General features: G+C 52.6%; 1 non-coding gene across 1 annotated transcript; it reads left to right on the top strand.

Moving 5' to 3' along the window:
- Positions 1-10,090: 10,090 nt before the first annotated feature.
- Positions 10,091-10,186, top strand: TRNAY-GUA (transfer RNA tyrosine (anticodon GUA)). Its single transcript has 2 exons — positions 10,091-10,127; positions 10,151-10,186. It is a non-coding gene; the product is annotated as a tRNA-Tyr (tRNA).
- The last annotated feature ends 13,940 nt before the right edge of the window (positions 10,187-24,126 follow it).

Raw genomic sequence — 24,126 nt, 5'->3', positions numbered from 1 at the left:
TATGTGCAGGATCCTTTAAAAACAGCTCTTGGGAACCATGAGTCTGATGCACGGTCCCTGGCGGATGGGCCTGTGGCCACCAAACCAGGCTTTGGGCAGGGGCAATGGTGTCCTCCTCCTCCTCGGCACAATTTCTGTTTTGGCCTGCATGCCAGCTCCTTCAGACTGGGCAGCCTCCTGGAGCTTAAGCAGCAGGCCCTGTCTCATGCCCCATCTTGATGCATTGCCAAAGCAGAACGGGGGCCAAAGAGTCTGCTGGTGAGCTCTGCGCCCACCCACCTGCATCCCCGTGAGCTGTCAGGAGGGAAAGGGGGCATGGGGCCCAGGACAGAGCACCAGGAACCAGGCTCACCCTTCACTTGCAGCTGGGCACACTCAGTAATTATGACCTGGGTGTGCAATGGGTAATGTGTTTGAGTACAGATCACAAGACTGTAGGTTTGATTCCTGCCTGGCTTGTTCCCTTTTTATTTTCCTGAGCCAAAAGCTCTCTTGTGCCTGCCACATGCCCTTGCTTGCTCAGCTGCACCACACCCCACATGCAGAAAAACAGCCCTCCTAGGAGACACGAAAGAACATGCCCTTTTGCCAGTCCCTGTTTCAGCTGCAGCCACAACGTGGGCATGCTGGGACAAACAGCAACTCAAGCTGCTGGAGAATGTAACCACCAACCCTGCTACCTCTCGTATGTTTAGCGAGCACTCTACCATCTGAGCTAACTCCCCTACTAGTTTAAAGACTTTTGGGGCCCTGAGAAAACATAAAATTGGATGCCCCCCACCAGACAAGGGTAGGTTCCCTCTGCGAATGCCAGGAGGGAACTGTGGGACAGGCTGGGGCCAGGACCGACTTGCTGGGGGGGGCATGTGAGGCTTTGGACAGAGCCAAAAGTGCCCTTGACCAAGGCATGACTTTGCACCCACAACTGCATCACTGCTGGGCACTCTTCCAGGCAGACGTGGTGGCATGGGGTTATTCTGTCCTGTCCCAGCTCCAGATGGCACATCAGGATGTGGGTTCACACTTTAACAGCAGCTAGCAGCTACTGCATCAGCCATGGGGTAGTGGTGTAATGGATAATGCTCCTGACTACAGAGCAGGTGATTGTAGGTTTGACTCCTTACTGGCTTGTTGCACCTTTGTTCTGAGTCAAGAGTTTGCTGTTGCTTTTTTTGCCTGGCCGCACCACAGCCCTCATGCACAAAAACAGCTCTCCTGCGAGGTACGGAGGAATGTGCCTCTCCATTTCAGCACTGCATCCTTAGCATGGGAATGCCAGGATAAAAGGCAAAATGAGCTACTAGATAATGCAGGCATCAATCCCACTACTTCTCACATGCAAAGCATGCATTCTACCATTTGAGCTAATTCCCCATCTTTTACCTGTGGTTAAGATTAATTGAGTCCTTGGGCAAACAGAAAATTGGATCCTCCCCCCCCACCAGGCAAAGGCAGGTTCCCTCTGTGCCTGCCAGGGGGCTCCAGCTGGGCCTATCTGGCCTCTTTGGCATGTCCAGGGTGAGCCAGAGCATGTGTGTGCCACTGAGGGTCATGCAGCCCACACTGTGGTCCCCCAACACTGCAGGACAGGCTGGAGCCAGGGCTGGCTTGGGGAGGGGGGCGGGCATAAAGCTTTGGGCAGAGCCAAATGCGCATGATTTCTGTTTATTACTCCATGCCAGCCCCTCCAGACTGGGCAACACTCTGACATGGCTTCACATTAATTGGGCAAACAGAAAATTGGAGGCCCTGCCTCAGGCAAGGGCAGGTTTCCTCTGTGTCTGGCAGGGGGCTGTGGCTGGGCCAACCCAGCCTCCTCAGCATGTCTGGGGTGAGCTACGGGTGCAAGCACCAATGAGGTGAAGGTGACCTCAACCCCAGTCTGGACCCTCCACCCAGCAGCTGCCATGCAGCCAGAGCTGTGGTCCCCCAACACCATGGGACAGGCTGGGGCTGGGACCGGCTTTGGTGGGGGATAGGCATGAGCTCCACCTCCAGCTCCCCACCCACTCCTCTGCCATCCTAGGTTTCATAGATTTCATCATAATTAGGGCTGGAAGGAACTTCAAGGATCATCAAGTCCAGCCCCCTGCCCCAGGAGAAGGAAGTCAGCTAGGGTCAAAGGATCCTAGCAAGATAAGCATCCAAACATTTCTTGAATGAGTCCAGAGTAGGTGCCTTGTTATTCCTTGGGGTGCTCTGGTGAACAGACGTTCCCCCAGATCCCGATATACACCCCTTACATACTTACAGGCTGCCACCAGGTCACCCCTGAGCCTGCGCTTTTCTAGGCTGAAGAGTCCCATGGCTCTCAGCTTCTCTTCATAAGGCCTATTCTCCTGCCCTCTGATCATACGTGTGGCTCTCCTCTGGACTCTCTCAAGCTTCTCGACATCCTTCTTAAATTGTGGAGCCCAGAATTGGATGCAGTACTCCAGCTGTGGCTTCACCAAGGCCGAGTACAATGGAAAGATGACATCCTGAGTGGGGAGGGAAGGGCTGTCCTTGCCTGTCTTGATGGTGCTGGGGTGGTGGCTGCCCACAGATGGCAGGGAGTGGAAGAGGAAGTGGAAGTGGAAGTGGGAGTGGGAGTGGGAGCGGGGCCAAGCAAGGGGCCATCTGGCAGCAGACACCCTAGGAAGCCACCACTGCCTGCAGGGAGCCCCATGCCCACACCTATCCCTTGGCCCTGACCCGGCTGGAAGTGAGGAGGCATGTGACATTTTCTCCGGATGCCAATGGCCATGGTGTCTGCCTGGGCCATGCTGCCCCATGCGCTCCAGGGGCCCCTGACTGTCAAGGGCCCCTGGGACTAGGCCCCACAGTCCCATGCATTAATCCGCCCCTGCCTGTATGCTCACCAGGCCTGCGGCCCCCCTCCCATTGCTCAGGCCAGCACAGCTCTTCCTCAGCCCCTGCCAGCCACAGCTCCCTTCACGCCGACACCCTGCCCCAAGTGACATAGTCTCTTATGCCCCCCATGCACAACAGCCAAAGAAGAGGGACTCCCAGACAACCAGAATGAGACAACTGCCAGCTGTAGACCTCCCAGCAGCAAGCTCCAGAAATCTGTGGCTTCCCTCCAGGATACCCCCATCGTGGGGCTCCCTGAGAAACATCGCACCCTGCCACATCCATCACCACTGCCCCCCAGGCACAGGGGGAAGCCTTTTCTGCTCTGGGCCCCCCACCAAAAGATCAAGACCTCAGAAGGCAGGAATGGGGCAAGGAGGCCAGAAACATTTGTGAGAGCCCGGCAGGGCAAATTATGCTGAGGGGAAACCAGCACAGGTTTGTGGCGGGCAGATCGTGCCTGACCAATCTAGTCTCTTTCTATGACCAGGTTACGAAACGCCTGGACACAGGAGGAAGGGTGGATGTCGTATACTTAGACTTCAGGAAGGCCTTCGATACGGTATCCCACCCCATACTGGTGAACAAGTTAAGAGGCTGTGATGTGGATGACTGCACAGTCCGGTGGGTGGCGAATTGGCTAGAGGGCCGCACCCAAAGAGTCATGGTGGATGGGGCGGTCTCAACCTGGAAGGGTGTGGGCAGTGGGGTCCCGCAGGGCTCGGTCCTTGGACCGATACTCTTTAATGTCTTCATCATTGACTTGGACGAGGGAGTCAAATGTACTCTGTCCAAGTTTGCAGATGACACAAAGCTATGGGGAGAAGTGGACACGCCGGAGGGCAGGGAACAGCTGCAGGCAGACCTGGACAGGTTGCACAAGTGGGCAGAAAACAACAGGATGCAGTTCAACAAGGAGAAATGCAAAGTGCTGCACCTAGGGAGGAAAAATGTCCAGCACACCTACAGCCTAGGGAATGACCTGCTGGGTGGCACGGAAGTGGAAAGGGATCTTGGAGTCCTAGTGGACTCCAAGATGAACTTGAGTTGGCAGTGTGACGAAGCCATCAGAAAAGCCAATGGCACTTTATCGTGCATCAGCAGATGCATGACGAATAGGTCCAGGGAGGTGATACTTCCCCTCTATCGGGCGCTGGTCAGACCGCAGTTGGAGTACTGCGTGCAATTCTGGGCGCCACACTTCAAGAAGGATGCGGATAACCTGGAGAGGGTCCAGAGAAGGGCAACTCGTATGGTCAAGGGCCTGCAGACCAAGCCCTACGAGGAGAGACTAGAGAAACTGGACCTTTTCAGCCTCCGCAAGAGAAGGTTGAGAGGCGACCTTGTGGCTGCCTATAAGTTCATCACGGGGGCACAGAAGGGAATTGGTGAGTATTTATTCACCAAGGTGCCCCCGGGGGTTACAAGAAATAATGTCCACAAGCTAGCAGAGAGCAGATTTAGATTGGACATTAGGAATAACTTCTTCACAGTTCGAGTGGCCAAGGTCTGGAATGGGCTCCCAAGGAAGGTGGTGCTCTCCCCTACCCTGGGGGTCTTCAATAGGAGGTTAGATGAGCATCTAGCTGGGGTCATCTAGACGCAGCACTCTTTCCTGCTTATGCAGGGGGTCGGACTCGATGATCTATTGAGGTCCCTTCCGACCCTAACATCTATGAAACCCATGCAAGAAGGGCCCCACCAATGTGACACAGTGCCTACCTCTTCCACTTTCTGAAGGGTGCTGAGGATTCCCAGCCTGAGATCCCCTAGGCCCTGATCCACAGCTTGGCTCTAGAAGTGTTGCTAGAGGAGCCCTCCCTTCCCTTCAACAGTACTGAGCTGGGGGGGGGGGGGGCATGGCCAAGCTCCAGCAGGATGCTCTGATTAGGAAGGGTTCCTGCCCCCCACCCAGCAACTTGCTGGCCAGCTGAGATTTACATATGATTTAATTATGCAGGAGGGCAAATTTACATGGATCAGAGCAGGCAAGAGTGCTCAAAAGCACCCATGGCTCACCAAAAGCATCCAGGAATGTCTCAAAGCTAAGAAGGAGGTGTACAAGCAATGGAAAGGAGGGGCCATCACCTGGGAGGACAATACCTCGGTTGCTTGGGATTTTATAGTTTCATAGTTGGTCGGGTCAGAAGGGACCTGAGCAGATCAAGTCCGACCCTCTGCCATGGCAGGAAAGAGTACTGGGGACCCTAGCAAGGTGTTCATCCAGCCTCCTCTTAAAGACCCCCAGGGTAGGAGCCAGCACCACTTCTCTTGGAAGTTGGTCCCAGATCCCAGCTGCCCTGACAGTGAAGTAGCGCCTCCTGATGTCTGGTCTGAATCTACCCTCTGCCAGCTTGTGACTGTTATTTCTTGTCACTCCTGGGAGTGCTCGGGGGAACAGGGACTCCCCCAATGCCTGCTGGTCCCCTCTGACTAGTTTATAAACAGCCACTAGATCCCCCTCAGCCTTCTCTTGTGGAGGTTGAACAGGTTCAGGTCCCATCGCCTCTCCTCGTAGGGCCTGCCCTGCTGCCCCCTGACCATGTGGGTTGCCCTCCTGTGGACCCTCTCCATACTGTCCACATCCCTCCTGAAGTGCGGCACCCAGAACTGGACGCAGTACACCAGCTGTGGCCTGACCAGTGTCACGTAGAGTGGGAGGATCACCTCCTTGGACCTGCTCGAGATGCATCTGTGGATGCACGACAAGGTGTAGTTGGCCTTCCTGACTGCATCCCCACACTGTCAGCCCATGTTCATTGTGGCATCAATAATGACCCCAAGATCCTTTTCTGCCTCTGCACTGATGAGAAGGGAGTTCCCCAGGCTGTAGGTCTGCTGCTGGTTCTTCCCCCCCAGGTGCAGCACCTTGCACTTGTCCGTGTTGCAACCCATCCTGTTCCCATCCACCCACCCCTGTCTAGGTCTGATTTCAGCCTGTCCCTCCATTCCAGTGTTCCCACTTCCCCCCGCATCTTAGTGTCATCTGCAAATTTGAACAAGGTGCTTTTCACCCCCTCGTCCAAGTTCCTGATGAAGATGTTGAACAGTGCGGGTCCGAGGACCAAGGCCTGGGGGACCCCACTACCCACATCCCTCCAAGTCAAAAAAGATCCATCCACCACCACACTCTGGGTGCGGCCCACCAGCCAATTGGAGACCCATCTGACTGTGTAGGCATCGACACCACAGACTCAGGAGGAGCTCACACTCTTACTTGCTAGCACACAGTATGACCTAGTCAGCTTAACTGAAACATGGTGGGATTCTTCGCATGACTGGACAGTAGGAATCGAGGGGTACAGATTGCGTAGGTGTGACAGAATGGGAAAAAAGGTGGGGTGTAGCTCTCTATGTTAAAGAGCAGTACACATCTTCCATCAAGGTGGGGGTAGAGGAGGGGAATACTGAGGCACTGTGGGTCAGGATCCACAGGGGAGGCAGGGGAAAAGGACTTGGTAGTGGGGACTTATTACACCTCCTCACCAGGATGATGAGCTAGACAAGATATTCTCCAGGCAGCTCTCAGATGCCATACAGGTAAGGGAGACAGTGGTCATGGGGGATCTAAATTACCTGGGCATCTGCTGGGAGGAACAGGTGGCCAAAACAAGCCACTCATGGAGGCTTTTACACTGTGCGCTCCACCTCCACCTAACCCAGAGGGTGTCCAGTCCCACCAAGGGTAGCGCCTCGCTAGACCTGGTCTTAGCAACAGGAGATGATCTTTGGAGAACCTGTGAGTACACAGTAACCTGGGAGATAGTGACCATCACTTGGTAGAGTTCACAATCCAGAAAAAGGTGAGAAAAATATCCAGTGAGGCTAAAGTGTTAGACTTTAGAAGGGCTAACTTTAGTAACCTTAGAAGGCTACTTAGTACAGTGGCTGAACTCAAGAGCATCGAGCAAATGCAGGTATAGGAGGGTTGGAGGTTTCTCAAGGGAGTGATCCTTGGGGCACAAAAGGATTCATAGATTGTAGAGTCAGAAGGGATCACAAAGGATCATTATATCCAATCCCCTGCCCCCGGCCAGAAAGAGGACCGAGGTCAGATGACCCCAGCCAGGTGACTATTAAGGCTCCTCTTGAAGACCTCCAAGTTAGGTGATAGTACTACATCTCTTGGAAGCCCATTCCGGACTCTGACCCTTACTGTAAAAAATGTCTTCCTAATGTCTAACCTAAATCTACTCTCCACTAGTTTGCACCCATTATTCCTAGTTACTCCCTGGGGCGCTCTGGTAAACAGCGCATCACCAATTCCCTGTTGTCCTCCTTTGATAAACAAGGGCTCTACCTTCAGAGCTAAATCTGCTGCTCTCATAAGGATTTTTGGGCTCCTGGGCAAACAGAACATTGGAAGCCCCACACTTCTGATCCATAATCAGACACAGTATCCATTGCACCACCAAGCTGTATTGATCAAATGCTCCCAGCTGCTGAGGAAGGGTGAGCCCACTTCCTGGTGCTCTGTCCAGAGTCCCGTGTATCCTTTCCTTTGTGGTGACTCAGGGGATGTAGGCGGGTGGGCATAGAGCTCAGCAGCGGGCTCTTTGGTCCCCATTCTTCTTGGGCAATACAGCAAGGCTGGGCACGAGATGGGGACAGCTGCTTAAGCTCCCGGAGCCTGCCCGGTCTGAAGGAGCTGGCATAGGGGCCAAAACAGAAATTGTGCCTAGGCAAAAGGCACCATTGCCTCTATCCAAGGCCTGGCTTGGTGGCCACAAGCTCGTCCACCAGGGCCCATGCATCTGCCTTGTCGTTCCCAAGATCTGTGCTGATGGAGCCTGCACATAGAGCCTTGCAAGGCCAGTGCAGCATGGCACCAAGGCTGGACCTAGGGCCACCTTCATATCAGTGGTGCTCATGCCCACTGGCTTGGGAAAAAAAAATATACAGCAGGAGCCAAACCTACAAACTTCTGATCGGTAGTCAGACGCGTGATCCATTGCACCGCTGGTCCACAATTACCACATCCTCCCAGCTGCTGGGGAAGGGCAAGCCCACTTCCCGGTACTCTGTCCAGAACCCTGTGCCTGCGTTCCCTCTTGACAGCCCACAGGGATGCAGGCGGTTGAGCGCAGAGCTCACCAGTGGGCTCATTGGCCCTCATTCCACTTGGGTAATGCAGTAAGGCTGGGCACGAGATGGGGCCCACTGCTTCAGTGCTGCAAGGCTTCCAGTTGAAAGGCACTGTCATGGGGGCAGAAACAGAAATTATGCCTAGGTGGAGAGCACCTTTGACTCTGTCTAAATCCTGGTGTGTCCACGACCCCCACCAACCAGACCCAGGCTCCAGCTCCCTGGCATTCCCAGAGGGAATCTGCCCTCACCTGGTGGGGGGCCTCCAATTTTCAAAAGAAAATGAGGCAAGTCGAAACATTTCAAAAGTTTCAAAGCAGCCAGTTGGTGTGAGAAAGGGGAGAACCAGGGCTGTGCTCCCAGCATCCTAAGGCTGAGCCAAATGGGGACCACAGCCCTGGCTCTCCATGCCTCCCACAGCTGGGCTGCAGGAAGCTGATCACAATGCAATCAGGCTGGATAAGAGAACTGAGCCCAATTGCACAGTTTCCCTCCCCAGTGCTACGATCAGGTAGGTAAGACAACTCAGCCCAGCTGGGCTGAATTCCCAACTGCAGCTGGATGATCCCAGCTGGGCTGAATTCCTTCCCTCACCCCGTTGGTAGTGCTCAGCTCAGTCCCATTTCAAGCTTTTGTGGAACAACGCTTCGTTTCTAATTTTGTTTTGATTCAACAATGCTGTTCCATTTCGTTTCATCAAAACAGTGATGCTGTCTGGGGGTTGTATCGATGTTTTGTCCATAGGCTGTAATGGGAAAGCTCAAAACAGCCTCTCTCATCTGGCAGGCAGATCGGGGCCCATTCCTGGGAGGGCTGTGGGGGTTGTGCCCGTCCTCCAGGGATTGCAGATCCCCCTCTGCCTGGTAGATGAGAAAGGGATGCTGCCTGGGCCTGGGGAGCTGGGGAAGGGAACTGAACCCCATCACTCAGTTCCCTCCCCAGCACTGGGATCACTTGGGGATGGGAACTGGGACTGAGCTGAGCACTACCTTGGGGCTGGGCAAAGCAACTCAGCTCAGCTGGGGATCATCGGGCTGGGCTGAAATGCCTTCCCCTGCCCCATCATAACACTGGGGAGGGAAACTGAGTGATGGGGCTCAGTTCCCTACTCCAGCCCAAATGCAGTGCTGGGGTGGGGAATTGAGCTGGGGCTCAGCCCCCTTCCCCTGTGCTATGATTGGCTTCTCACTGCCCAAATGGCCGGCTTAGTTATCATTCTGCCTTGTGGTCAGCAGCTTTGCTAGACCACAAGTAAAGCCTATGTATTCAGCTGCAAATCCAGTGCTCCCTGTCTCAACCCAATTAATCAGTGCCCATGCCACTAACAAGAGATGCACACAGCAGTCAATTAAGGGTTAAAAGAAATCTCTGTCCAGAAGTTCCTGAGGAAAAAAAAAATCCAAGCAAGACACTTAAATTTATGCCCACATCACTAGCAAGAAACGAAACTTAAGGTTAATTTATGATTGGTCAGAGTAAAAGGGGATAGCCCTGCCATAAATCCCTGCGATTGGTCAAGAAACTAGCTCAGACCCCTCTCACGTAACCGACAGAAAACCTGACCCACTGCCTTGTAACCTGATAGCAACCTGAGAGCACAAAGAACTGCTGCTTGCCAGATAATTAAAGATTCCACCTAGCAGCTCATCATTGGACACCTCCATTAGTTACCTCTGTCTATAAATAGTTTAACAACTTCCGCCCAAGGCAGAGAACCCCGGAGAAATCACTGAGGGGAGACCTGAGTCCATCACCAGAGTAGATTGACAGTCTGATCAGCTGTCAATATTCCCCGTCAGCGCTAATTTTGACGTAATAAAAGCCCTGCAGGCTCGATAGCATGCTTTCAGTGCTCCGTCCATCATTAATTGATTGTGTAACCCGAACCCGCGCGCTCAACTATATAACTGAAGCAACTGTAATGGGACCAAGGTTCAGCCTGCGTCGTACGCCACTATCTGGGCGACATAAGTAAACTATCTCCTGTAACCAACACGCATCTGTGCCTGGTTAATTTCACTCATCCATCACCTACCCGCCTGTGAAGGCAAAAGTTTTATTACCCCGGCTCCAGGATTCAGAAAGCAGCTACAGCCAGCTGCTCTGATCCCGACACTCCCTACTCATCCAAATTATTGCAACCCTGTCAGTCCCTTCGATAGCTCAGCTGGTAGAGCGGAGGACTGTAGAATTACAGCCTAGGCCCATGGGTATCCTTAGGTCGCTGGTTCGATTCTGGCTCGAAGGAGATGTGGTTTTACAAAATCCTCATCAATAAATTAAGCGACTGCAGCATTGATGCCTGCACAGTTAGATGGGTAAAAAATTGGCTGATTGGGCATGGTTAGTAGTGGACAGGTTGTGCACTACCTGGCAAGATGTGGGTAGTGGGGTACCCCAGGCCTTGGTCCTCAGCCCTGCACTGTTTCACATCTTAATCAGGGACTTGGCTGAGGGGGTAGAAAGCACACTGTCGAAGTTTGCTGATGACACTAAGATGTGGGGCGAGGTGGACACACTTGAAGGGAGAGAGATGCTGCAACTAGATTTAGGCAGACTGCGAAAACAAAAGTGGGCAGATGAAAATCTGATGGGGTTCAACGTAGACAAATGCAGGGTGCTTCACCTTGGGAGAAGGAATCCACAGCGCACACAGGCTGCGGAGATTCCTTCTTGAAAGCACAGAGGCAGAAAGGGATCTCAAAGTCATCATTGACTCCAAGATGAACATGAGCCGCCAATGCCAGACCGCAGCCAGCAAGGCCAGCCAGACCTTGTTGTGCATCCAAAGGTGCATCTCAAGCCGATCCAGAGAGGAGATCCTCCCCCTCTATGCAACACTGGTCAGGCTGCAGTTGGAGTACTGCATCCCGTACTGAGCGCCGCACTTCAGGAGGGATGTGGCTAGCCTGGAGAGGGTTCAGAGGAGGGCTGCCCACTTGGTGAGAGGGCAGCAGGACAGGCCCTCTGAGGAGAGACTGAGGGACCTGAACCTGTTCAGCCTCAGCAAGAGGAGGCTGAGGGGGGACCTGGTGGCTGCCTACAAGCTCATCAGGGGAGATCAACAGCAAATAGGCAGAACCCTTTTCTCCCCAGCACCACCTGGGGTGACGAGGAACAATGGCCATAAGCTGATGGAGAATAGGTTTAGGTTGGAGATCAGAAGGCAATATTTTACAGTTAGGGTGGCCAAAATCTGGAACCAACTTCCGTGGGAAGTGGTCCTCACCCCTACCTTGGGCATAGATTCATAGATGTTAGGGTCGGAAGGGACCTCAATAGATCATCGAGTCCGACCCCCTGCAGAGGCAGGAAGGAGTGCTGGGTTTAGATGACCCCAGCTAGGTGCCTATCCAACCTCCTCTTGAAGACCCCAGGGTAGGGGAGAGCACCACCTCTCCTTTGTCTGGAGCCCGTTCCAGACCTTGGCCACTAACTGTGAAGAAGTTCTTCCTAATCTAATCTAAATCTTCTCTCTGCTAGCTTGTGGCCATTATTTCTTGTGACCCCCAGGGGCGCTCTGGTGAGTAAAGCCTCACCAATTCACTTCTGTGCCCCCGTGATGAACTTACAGGCAGCAACAAGGTTGCCTCTCAACCTTCTCTTGTGCAGGCTGTGTTTCCTCCTCTCACAAAGGGGGACTGAATTGAATCTGGATTGAACTGAATCTGTATTTGTACCTCCTAGGAGGGTGCCCTCGCCTGGCAGGGGATCTCCAATTTTCTGTTTTCCAAGGGCCCCACTAAACCTCGGCACAGCGGAAGAATTCACTCGGATGGCACTGAGCTCTGTTAGCATGTGAGAAGTAGTGGGATCAATTCCTGAATTCACCAGCAGCTTGGGTTGCCTTTCATCAGCTGACATGAAGCCTGGCCAAGGGGCATGTTCCTCTTGTGCCTGCTGCTTGCCCTTATTTGCTGGCCCACACCACAGCCCTCTTGCAGGAAAACAGCTTTCCTAAGAGAAACAGAGGAACATGCCCAGCCCCCATTTCAGCTGGAGCATGGTCATGCTAGGACAAAGCACAACCCAACCTGCTCAAGAATGCAGGCATTGATCCCACTACTTCTGGAAGGTGGGGAAGAGGAGGACATGAGGCTTTAGACAGAGCCAAACGTGCCCTCCACCTAGTCAGGACTTCTGTTTCTGCTCCCACACCAGGGCCTTCGGACTAGCAGGCTCCCAGAGCTGGAAGCAGTGGGACCTGCCTTGTGCCACGTCTTCCTGCATTGCCCAAGCAGAACAGGGGCCAAACAGGCTACTGGCAAGCTCTATGCCCACCACCCTGCAACCCCGTGAGCTGCCAAGGGGAAAAGGGGACACTGAGCCCTGGGCAGAGCATGAGGCGCTGAAATCACCCTTCACCAGCAGCTCAGAGGACATGGAGAACCATAGACCAGTGGCACAATCGATAACCTGTTTGACTACGGATCAGACGATTGCAGATTCAGGTCCTACCTGCCTCGTGTGACTTGTCTTTTTTTTTTCTCTGAGCCAAGAGCTCTCGTGTGCCTGCTAGCTCTGTGTGAAATGGCACCGTCCCATTTCAACTTGCATTTCAAGGTTTTGTGGAACAACGTTTCGTTTCTAATTTTATTTTGATTCAACACTGCTGTTCTGTTTCGTTTCGTCGAAACAGTGATGCTGTCTCAGGTTGTATCGATGTTTTGTCCATAGGCTATAATGGGGAAGCTCAAAACAGCCTCTCTCATCTGGCAGGCAGATCGGGACCCATTCCCGGGCGGGCTGTGGGGGTAGTGCCCGTCCTCCAGGGGTTGCAGACCCCTCTGCCTGGTAGATGAGAGAGGGATGCCGCCTGGGCCCGGGGAGCTGGGGAAGGGAACTGAACCCCATCACTCAGTTCCCTCCCCAGCACTGGGATCGCTTGGGGATGGGAACTGGGACTGAGCTGAGCACTACCTTGGGGCTGGGCAAAGCAACTCAGCTCAGCTGGGGATCGTCAGGCTGGGCTGAATTGCCTTCCCCTACCCGACCATAGCACTGGGGAGGGAAACTGAGTGATGAGGCTCAGTTCTCTACTCCAGCCCAATTGCAGCACTGGGGTGGGGAATTGAGCTGGGGCTCAGCTCCCTTACCCTGTGCTGTGATCGGCTTCTCACTGCCCAAATGGCCGGCTTAGCTATCATTCTGCCTTGTGGTCACCAGTTTTGCTAGGCCACAGGTAAAGCCTTTGTAGTCAGTTGCAAATCCAGTGCTCCCTACTCATCCAAAGTATTATCCCCATGCTAGTCCCTTCGATAGCTCAGTTGGTAGAGCGGAGGACTATAGAGGTAAAGCCTAGGCCCATGGGGATCTTGCTGGTTTGATTCTGGATTGAAGGAGTTGTTGTTTTACCCCATCCTCATCAATAAATTAAGTGACTGCTGCATTTATGAGTGCAGAACCACAAATCTGGCCTGAATTTCATAGATTCATAGATGTTAGGGTCAGAAGGACCCCAATAGATCATCGAGTCCGACCCCCTGCGTAGGCAGGAAAGAGTGCTGGGTCTAGATGACCCCAACTAGATGCCTATCCAACCTCCTCTTGAAGACCCCCAGGGTAGGGGAGAGCACCACCTCCCTTGGGAGCCCGTTCCCGACCTTGGCCACTCGAACTGTGAAGTTCTTCCTAATGTCCAGTCTAAATCTTCCTTCTTCTAGCTTGTGGCCATTATTTCTTGTAACTCAGCAGCTTGGGTTGAAGAGAAACCTGAGGGGGACCTGGTGGCTGCCTACAAGCTCATCAGGGGAGATCAACAGCAAATAGGCAGATCCCTTTTCTCCCCAGCACCACCTGGGGTGATGAGGAATGATGGTTATAAGCTGATGGAGAATAGGTTTAGGTTAGAGATCAGAAAGCAATATTTTACAGTTAAGGGGGTCAAAATCTGGAACCAACTTCCCAGGGAAGTGGCAGGGGGTCAGGCTAGATGATCTGTTCAGGTCCCTCCTGACCCTATCTACTATGAAATTATGAAACTATGAAGTTTCAACTAGACTCGTTTTGTTTTGAGGCTGCTTCGAAGCCCTTTATCTCATTTTGATTTTGCTGTTTGGAGCTCAAACTGAGTCAAAACAGTGTCAAGACAAAACAGCCAGTGAAATTTCACAGAGCCCAAGTGCCTGCTGCATGGATAACGCGTCTGACGATGGATCAGAAGATTGTAGGTCTGACTCCTGCCTGGCTCATGCTGAACTTTTTATTTTTTTTTTCCCCAAGCAAGAGGGCATGAGCACCACTGATATGAAGGTGGTCCCAGCCCCAGTCTTAGTGCCAGGCTTCACTGGCCTTGCAAGCCACTATGCGCAGGCTCCATCAGGCACAGCTCTTGGGAACCACAAGGCTGATGCACGAGCCCCGATGGATGGACCTGTGGCCACCAAGCCAGGCTTTGGGCAGGGGCAATGGTGCCCTCCACTTTGGCACAATTTCTGTTTGGGCCCCAATGCCAGCTCCTTCAGACCGTGCAGACTCCTGGAGCTTAAGCAGCGGGCCCCGTCTTGTGCCCAGCCTTGCTGCATTGCCCAAGCAGAACAGGGGCCAAAGAACCTGCTGGCGAGCTCTATGCCCACCTGCCTGTGCCCTGTGAGCCTCCAGGAGGGAAAGAGGGTACGGTACTCTGGACAAAGCACCAGGAAGTGGGCTCACCCTTCACCAGCTGCTGGGAGTGCTTGGTAATTACAGGCTGGTGGTGCAATGGATTACCTGCCTGATCATGGATCAGAAGTTTGTAAGTTTGACTTTTACCTGCCTGGTAATGATTTGGCCCAGGGGTTTTGAATGGGTAATGTCACAACCCAAAGTTGTGATTTTTTGTTTTTGTGTGCTTTGGCACGGCTAAATTATTTTTCCCGCTAAATTACAGCTTCTTTGTACGGAAGAGTTTTCTGCTGCAGAACAGAACCCCGGTGCAACGGAGTATTCCCGCCAAATTTGCAGCTTTCTTTGCATGATGCATTTCTTTTGCATCTAAGAAATGCTCGGTGGAAAGAGTTCCCGCCATTTGTATAAGAATTCGTGCCACATTATTGGCCAGTTCTAAAATATGCACACATGGCGGCTAGCGATTGGCTTGCTAGCCGTATAAAGAGTTTGGGTGGTTTCCGCCCAAGTTGGAGAGAGAGAAACTGGAGAGAGAGGGAGAGAAATTGGAGAACTCACCAGGAGGAGGATCTTCACGCTGTGTGAAGATCTCTAAGCGCTGTGGACCCTTATGGACCCAACGCGTCTCTTAAAAGGCAACAGGGGCCTAACCAGCCTCTGGCCTCTCCCCATCGCCGATAAATTCCTAGACATATCCCTTCCTGCATACTAAAGATACGAACCCACGGAGCTTCAACAACTCCGTGGGAGAGAACCGAACCGAACCCCCAGAGCTTCAACAACTCCTTGGGAGAAATCGAACCTGTCGTAGTCCTCAGATGGGGATTTAAGCGGAGCTGTGCCTGGAAAACTGTCCAGCCTACACCACGACCACCTTTGGTGTAAGTAAACAATCTTTAAATCAACCTCTACGCATCCGTGACTAATTCTAGTTCACCCTCGGACTTCTCTGACCCCGCGTGCCTGGGCTGCTGGCCACAGCCCGCATGCACAAAAGGGCCTGGATCGCTCCCGGCCCGCACATGGCGACGAGGATGGGATCAGGAGAAGACCCGCTAGAGCTAGAATTGGTTAAAAACTGCCCTTGGCGCGATAACTGACACCAAGTGAAAAGCTTTGAAGAACTGGAAGCGCATATCGCTTACCACCAGGAGGGCGGAATGGGTGAGAGATTTGTCAGCAGATGCCTTTCGCTGAAGGGAGAAGAGGGAGTCTCCGAAGACGGAGCCCCGAGAGAGAGGGAAGTGTATTTGCTTCCTGCGGCGTTCGGGTGTATAATGAGGGATGAGTGGGTCCTGTTCAGGCCCCTCGATACTGTGCCCCTCACCGGAGTCAACCCGGCAGGCGAAGTGAACCCAACCCTCACCCGGGAGTGTGCCCGATGCCTACGATATGCTCGGGAGAGTGAAGAACCAGTGCCAATCGGCCGGTTCCCTCCCTTCATGGTGTCTAGATTACAGGGTCGCAAGCTTCCATCCAAGCTCCGCGAAGATCTGGAGATGGAGGAGCACGCCGCAGATGAGAAGGTGGCCCTGCGGTATGACAAGGGGGGAGAGTTTAGTGCAACTTTTCGTACGATCACTAATTTAATGTACAAGAATTTAAGTTTAAAAGCCCAGCTGCAGGTGGCCGTTCAAGCGATCAAAGAAGCAGCTGAGAGAAGGGAACCTGAAACACCAGCCCAAGATGGCACCGAGCAAGAGGGAGACCGCGTGGAAGAACTGGAAAAGAAGGGTGGAGCTTCTAACGAACCCGCGAGAGTTCGGTCAGCGACTCCGCCCACCGACGCAGCGTCGTCTCTGGCAACCCCGCCTAGCGACGCAGCGATGCCTCTACTGACCACGCCTTCCTGCCGACAAAGGAGAGAGTCAAGCGGAGGAATGCATCCTCCCCTCCTGCCTGAAGCAGCAACAGCAGCAGTGACTCCCGCGGCAGCAGTTCAGCCTATAACAATGTCAACTCCCGAAAGAGCAGCTTTGCCTACAACAATGACTAATTGAGTTGCTACTGCCTACTATGCACGCACCAGAACTGAGCTACAAGATTTATGTAGAGCATCAAGAATCCAGCCTGAAGAGACTCTAGCTGTATGGTTGGGACGTTTAGTCATGGAACTTGGATCCGACCTGCTGAACCAGGAAGAAGCAAGCTTCCTAGTTAAACAAGCTTCGTGGAGTAGAGGACATGTCACTGACATCGACATGATAGCGGCCAACGTTCACTGGCCTATTCCACTACCAGTGCTTGTTGCAGGACTGATTAGTCAGAAAGCCCATGCATGGCATGAAGGATGGCCAGAACAAACCAGTGCAGAGCATCTCATGCTAGCAATCATAGGCGTCTCATAATGTGCCTGGAACGCGAGAGCATGTGCGCTGGGACTAACATCACTCCAGCGAATAAGGCCATGGCCTCACCGTCACCTGCGAGATCCTGGAACCGTTCCAGTAACCGTTCACAGATTAGATAGTTGTCTCGAGATTTATGGACGAAAAAACATCATCGTCCTCCGGATTCTGCTCAACCCAATGGTGAACCAACCTATAAGCAATCTTCTTTGTCAGTTGTCACGACTGCGTATCCTGATGGAGCCAAGATTGTCTATTGATCGGGACCGTCGACACCCGACCGGACTTCAAGGCACCAGACACCGTGAATCCAATTTTCCATCACTGCCACCAAGAACCCCAGAGGAGCGATACATGTTTGGATTTCTCCTACAGCGTTCTGGACTTAATAAGCAGCAGCTTCAGATTTTAGGGGACGCAGGCCAATGGCAACTGGCCTATGAGTTAGGTTTTCGTTATTTAGAGGAACCAGATGATGGCTCCTCAACGATTTCATCCAATTGAGAATATAAGAGAGAATGGTTCTATGAAAATTTTGTAAATATGTTAAAGATGTGTTAACCTATTTTTTTAAGAGTTTTGTTTACAGATCCGGGATCCAAAAGTGCGTGGCGAAGAGAAGCCCTGAGAAGGATGACAGATGGTAAAATCTGTGGGCAAGGAAGGAGCCCCGCAGGGGGCACTTGCCTGCCTGTACACTAATGCCAGGAGCTTGGGGAACAAGCAGGAGGAGCTCATCCTCCTGCTCAGTGCAAACAATTACGATGTCATAGGGATAACGGAGACCTGGTGGGACTCCACCCATGACTGGACCACGGGTATAGATGGCTATACCCTGTACAGGAGGGATCGTGTAGAGAAAAGGGGCAGGGGTGTAGCTCTCTATGTTAAGGAAAGCTACGCGTCCCTGAAAGCCGATATTGGCGACCAGGGTGGATGGCTGGAGACACTCTGGGTTAAAATCCGTGGGGAACATGGCACAGGGGACACAATGGTGGGAGTCTATTACAGACCTCCCACCCAAAGTCCTGAGCTAGACCAGGAGTTTGCCCAGGAACTGGCTGAGGCAGATTGCTCCAGGACCATGGTTGTCATGGGTGACTTCAATTACCCAGACACCTCATGGGAGGATCGCTCAGCAAAATCTGAGTGGTCGCAGAGCTTCCTCTCGTGCGTGGATGACCTCTACCTGACTCAAGAAGTCTATGGGCCAACGAGAGGCAAAGCGCTGCTCGACCTGGTGCTGGCTACTGGGGATGACCTAGTCGGCGACCTAGTGATCGATGGGAAGCTGGGTGACAGTGACCACGAGCTGATCACCTTCACCATCCGCCGAAAAGCTGGCAAGTCAGTCAGCAACACGGAAGTCCTTGACTTCAGGAAAGCCGACTTTGACAAGCTCAGGAGGCTTGTCAGTGAGGCCCTAAGGGACCGTGACCACAGGGAGAGGGGAGTTCAAGAAGAGTGGTTGCTCCTCAAGGGAGCGATCCTCAATGCACAAACTAAGTCTATTCCATCTCGGAGGAAAGGCAGCAAGAGGGCACAGCAGCCCCCCTGGCTCTCCAGGGACCTAGCAGACCTCCTGAGGCTAAAAAGAAAGGCCTACAAAGGATGGAGGATGGGAGTCACCTCCAAGGAGGATTATTCTGCACTGGTCCGGTCCTGTAGGGAGCAGACCAGGAAAGCCAAGGCTGCAACTGAACTCCAGCTAGCTTTGAGCATCAAGGACAATAAAAAGTCCTTTTTCAGATATGTGGGGAGCTGGAGGAAAAGCAGGGGCAACGTTGGACCCCTGCTGAACCAGATGGGGCAACTGACAACTGACGCCCAGGAAAAAGCCAAACTATTAAATAGGTACTTTGCGTCGGTCTTTCATCAGCCCCATGGGACGCCCATGCCCGCTACAGGGCCGGGAAGTCCGGGTGAGGATGATCCCCTGCCCTCCATTAATGCTGACTTCATGAAGAAACATCTTGAGAAGCTGGATACCTTCAAGTCAGCCGGCCCTGACAATCTTCACCCCAGGGTACTCAAGGAGCTGGCGAGCATCATAGCCCAGCCTCTAGCACGGATCTTTGAAAACTCTTGGAGCTCTGGTGTAGTGCCCGAAGACTGGAAGAAGGCTAATGTGGTGCCTATCTTCAAGAAAGGGAGGAAAGTGGATCCGGCTAACTATAGGCCCATCAGCCTGACTTCTATCCAGGGGAAGATCTTAGAAAAGTTTATTAAGGAGGCCATCCTTAATGGACTGGCCGACGCCAACATCTTAAGGGATAGCCAGCACGGGTTTGTTGCGGGTAGGTCTTGCTTGACCAATCTCATTTCCTTCTACGACCAGGTGACCTATCACCTGGACAAGGGAGATGAGATTGATGTCATATATCTTGACTTCAAAAAAGCCTTCGATCTGGTGTCCCATGATCGTCTCTTGGAGAAACTGGCCAATTGTCGCCTTGGGTCCCCCACGATCCACTGGCTGGAAAATTGGCTCCGGGGTCGGACCCAGAGGGTAGTAATTGATGGAAGTCACTCATCGTGGTGTCCTGTGACCAGTGGGGTCCCCCAGGGCTGTGACCTTGGACCCATACTGTTCAACATCTTCATTAATGATGTGGACACTGGAGTCAGAAGCGGACTGGCCAAGTTCACCGATGACACCAAACTTTGGGGCAAAGCATCCACACCATAAGATAGGCGAATGATCCAGGCTGACCTGGACAGGCTCAGCAAGTGGGCGGATGAGAATCTGATGGTGTTCAACGCCGATAAATGAAAGGTTCTTCCCCTTGGGGGAAAAAAACCCGCAGCATCCTTATAGGCTCGGCAGTGCTATGTTGGTTAGCACTATGGAAGAAAGAGACTTGGGGGTCATCATTGACCACAAGATGAACATGTGCCTGCAGTGCAATGCTGTGGCTAGTAAAGCGACCAAAACACTGGCTTGCATCCATAGATGCTTCTCAAGCAAATCCCGGGATGTCATTCTCCCCCTGTACTCGGCCTTAGTGAGGCCGCAGCTGGAGTACTGCGTCCAGTTTTGGTCTCCACAATTCAAAAAGGATGTGGAGAAGCTTGAGAGAGTCCAGAGAAGAGCCACGCGCATGATCAGAGGTCAGGGAAGCAGACCCTACGATGACAGGCTGAGAGCCCTGGGGCTCTTTAGCCTGGAAAAGCGCAGGCTCAGGGGTGATCTGATGGCCACCTACAAGTTTATCAGGGGTGACCACCAGTATCTGGGGGAACGTCTGTTCACCAGAGCGCCCCAAGGGAAGACGAGGTCGAATGGTCACAAACTACTACAAGATCGTTTCAGGCTGGACATAAGGAAGAATTTCTTTACTGTCCAAGCCCCCAAGGTCTGGAACAGCCTGCCACCGGATTTGGTTCAAGCGCCTTCATTGAACACCTTCAAGATGAAACTGGATGCTTATCTTGCTTGGATCCTATGACCCCAGCTGACTTCCTGCCCTTTGGGCGGGGGGCTGGACTCGATGATCTTCCGAGGTCCCTTCCAGCCCTAATGTCTATGAAATCTATGAAATCACCGGGAGAAGTGAGGGCCGGACGTGTGACTTTGCCGTGATGCCCATTGAAGCCCTGATCGTGCAGTTTTGTTATAAATCTGATTATGTGTTTATGTTAATTATTGTTAATTGATCATTATGTAACTCAATCCCAGGACAGCGAATTTTATGTTTGTTTATTTGTTTGGTTGCTTATCTGTTCATTTGACGACTCATGACAAGGCTCCAGATCGCTAGAAGTGTATAGCATAATTTAGCTATGCCTTCAGCAAGGGGGGGTGTCACAACCCAAAGTTGTGATTTTTTGTTTTTGTGTGCTTTGGCACGGCTAAATTATTTTTCCCGCTAAATTACAGCTTCTTTGCACGGAAGAGTTTTCTGCTGCAGAACAGAACCCCGGTGCAACGGAGTATTCCCGCCAAATTTGCAGCTTTCTTTGCATGGTGCATTTCTTTTGCATCTAAGAAATGCTCGGTGGAAAGAGTTCCCGCCATTTGTATAAGAATTCGTGCCACATTATTGGCCAGTTCTAAAATATGCACACATGGCGGCTAGCGATTGGCTTGTTAGCCGTATAAAGAGCTTGGGTGGTTTCCGCCCAAGTTGGAGAGAGAGAAACTGGAGAGAGGGAGATAAATTGGAGAACTCACCAGGAGGAGGATCTTCATGCTGTGTGAAGATCTCTAAGCGCTGCGGACCCTTATGGACCCAACGCATCTCTTAAAAGGCAACAGGGGCCTAACCAGCCTCTGGCCTCTCCCCATCGCTGATAAATTCCTAGACGTATCCCTTCCTGCATACTAAAGATACGAACCCACGGAGCTTCAACAACTCCGTGGGAGAGAACCGAACCGAACCCCCAGAGCTTCAACAACTCCGTGGGAGAAATCGAACCTGTCGTAGTCCTCAGATGGGGATTTAAGCGGAGCTGTGCCTGGAAAACTGTCCAGCCTACACCACGACCACCTTTGGTGTAAGTAAACAATCTTTAAATCAACCTCTACGCATCCGTGACTAATTCTAGTTCACCCTCGGTCTTCTCTGACCCCGCGTGCCTGGGCTGCTGGCCACAGCCCACATGCACAAAAGGGCCTGGATCGCTCCCGGCCCGCACATGGCGACGAGGATGGGATCAGGAGAAGACCCACTAGAGCTAGAATTGGTTAAGAACTGCCCTTGGTGCGATAACCGACGCCAAGTGAAAAGCTTTGAAGAACTGGAAGCGCATATCGCTTACCACCAGGCGGGCGGAATGGGTGAGAGATTTGTCAGCAGACGCCTTTCGCTGAAGGGAGAAGAGGGAGTCTCCGAAGACTGAGCCCTGAGAGAGAGGGAAGTGTATTTGCTCCCCACAGCGTTTGGGTGTATAATGAGGGATGAGTGGGTCCTGTTCAGGCCCCTCGATACTGTGCCCCTCGCCGGAGTCAACCTGGCAGGCAAAGTGAACCCGACCCTCACCCGGGAGTGTGCCCGATGCCTACGATATGCTCGGGAGAGTGAAGAACCAGTGCCAATCAGCCGGTTCCGTGGGAGAAATTGAACTTATCGTAGTCCTCAGATGGGGATTTAAGCAGAGCTGTGCCTGGAAAACTGTCTAGCCTACACCACGACCACCTTTGGTGTAAGTAAACAACCTTTAAATCAACCATTACGCATCCGTGAATAATTCCAGTTCGCCCCCAGTCTTCTCCGACCCCGCGTGCCCGGGCTGCTGGCCACGGCCCACGTGCACAAAAGGGCCTGGATCGCTCCCGGCCCTCACAGGTAAAAGATGATTGGAGGGCTTGGGATTCCCTTTCCTCACCAATCAGGCCCCAGAGACTCACCCTCCATATCCCCTGATTGGCTCCTCAGGTCACCTGGAGGGGGATAAGAGGGGCAACGCAGCTGACTCAGAGGAGACCTGTGAGGGACCATGAGGAAGGAGCTTCAAAGAGCCGGCAAGATCTGGGCCATTGGGCGGGAGCAGTTGCCCCAGAAGAGCCTGAAGGAGTGGGACGTGCAGGCAGCAGTTGGGCCCTCAGCACTGCGGTGTGCGGGCGGCAGGAGAGGCTCCCTGCTGGGCTCCAGGATCCCTTATGGGAGGCTGAGGCTGACAAAAGAGGCTCCCCCAGGTCCGAGCAGCAACCTGAGAGGTTCCCAGCTCTGCTTCCTGCTCCTTCAATAAGAGGCAGAGCAGTTCAATGTGAGACCGGGGCTCTGGGAAGGTCAGGACCCCTAGCAGGCTGGTGTAGTGCTGACATTGGTGGCAATGTGGTAGTGTTTCTATCTACCAAAAGTGAGGTCTGAGTTTAAATCCTGAGAGGAGTGAATGAAATGACAGAAAAAAAAACCCTTGTTACAGTGGAAGGGGGACATTGTTTTTCCCCCTCCTGGTACCTATACCCTATATCTCATTATTTCAGGTTTGTATTTTGTTCATTTTATATTTTGCCAAGCAGTGTTGTTTGTGGTGCTCTTTGTGTTTCATACTTTGTTAAACTGCTCCTTTTGTCACCTGGATGAATATGTCTACAAATGCAAATGCCTAACCTTTCATAGTTTCAGAGTTTCATAGTTGGTAGGGTGGAAGGGACTTGAGTAGATAATGCATCAGAAGAGGTAGAGTATGTCCTTCTGTTCTCAACAGAATGACATCATTTGACCTTGGCTGATAAGTTGATTTTAAGTTCATTTTAACACTAAATTATCAAAAACAGAAAAGGGAATTATATTGTCAATTCAATTTACAGCTGAAGTATGTTTCTGAAACTGCATTTCACATTGTGAAAAATAACAAGGAATAACGGCCATAAGTTGACGGAGAGTAGATGCAGGCTAGACATCAGGAGACGCTACTTCACAGTCAGGGCGTCTAGGATCTGGAGCCAATTTGCTAGGGAAGTGGTGCTTGCTCCTTCCCTGATGGTCTTTAAAAGGAGGCTAGATAATCACCTAGATGGGGTCATTTGACCTCAGCATCCTTTCCTGCCCAACCAGGGGGTCAGACTGGACGATCTGCTCAGGTCCCTTCCAACCCCACCAACTATGAAACTACGAATGGGGCCAAAGAGCCCACTGGCGAGTCCAGAGCTCTCTGGTATCTGCTGCTTTCCCTTGCTTGTTGAGCTGCAGAACACCACTAACACACCAAAAGACCCCTTCTGGGAGGCACAGAGGAACATGACCCATGGCCCAGCACCCATTTCAGGTGCAGCTGCAGGGCGGGCATCCTGGGACAGGAGGCAAACCAAGCTGCGGGAGAATGCGGACATTGAGGCCACTGCCTCTTGCATGATAAGCAAGTGCTCTCCCATCTCTGCTAATTCCCCAGGTTAGATAATATTCTTTGGGCCCCAGGGCAAACAGAAGATTGGAGGCCCCCCACCAGGTGAGGGCTCTCCTGCAAGGCACAGAGGAAGGTGCTCCTCCATTTCAGTGCCACATCCTTAGCAAGGGCTTGCTGGGATAAAAGACAACATCCACTGGTGGAGAATGTGGGCATTGATCCACGACCTCTCACATGCAAAGCGAGTGCTTTGCCATCTCAGCTAAATTCCCAACTGCTATGTTTTCTGGGGGCACTGGGCAGACAGAAAATTGGAGTGCCCCCCTGCCAGGTGAGGTCAGGTTCCGTCTGCGAATGCCAGGGGGCTGGAGCCAGAGTCATCCGGGGTGGGGGGGGGAGGGGGGCAGGGGACAGGACACATGAGGCTTTGGACAGAGAAAAA

Source organism: Alligator mississippiensis, chromosome 3 (assembly GCF_030867095.1).
Source record: "Alligator mississippiensis isolate rAllMis1 chromosome 3, rAllMis1, whole genome shotgun sequence".
In the NCBI taxonomy this organism is placed as follows: domain Eukaryota; kingdom Metazoa; phylum Chordata; order Crocodylia; family Alligatoridae; genus Alligator; species Alligator mississippiensis.
Note: the sequence above shows the minus strand (reverse complement) of the source record. Positions and strands in the feature narration are given on the sequence as shown.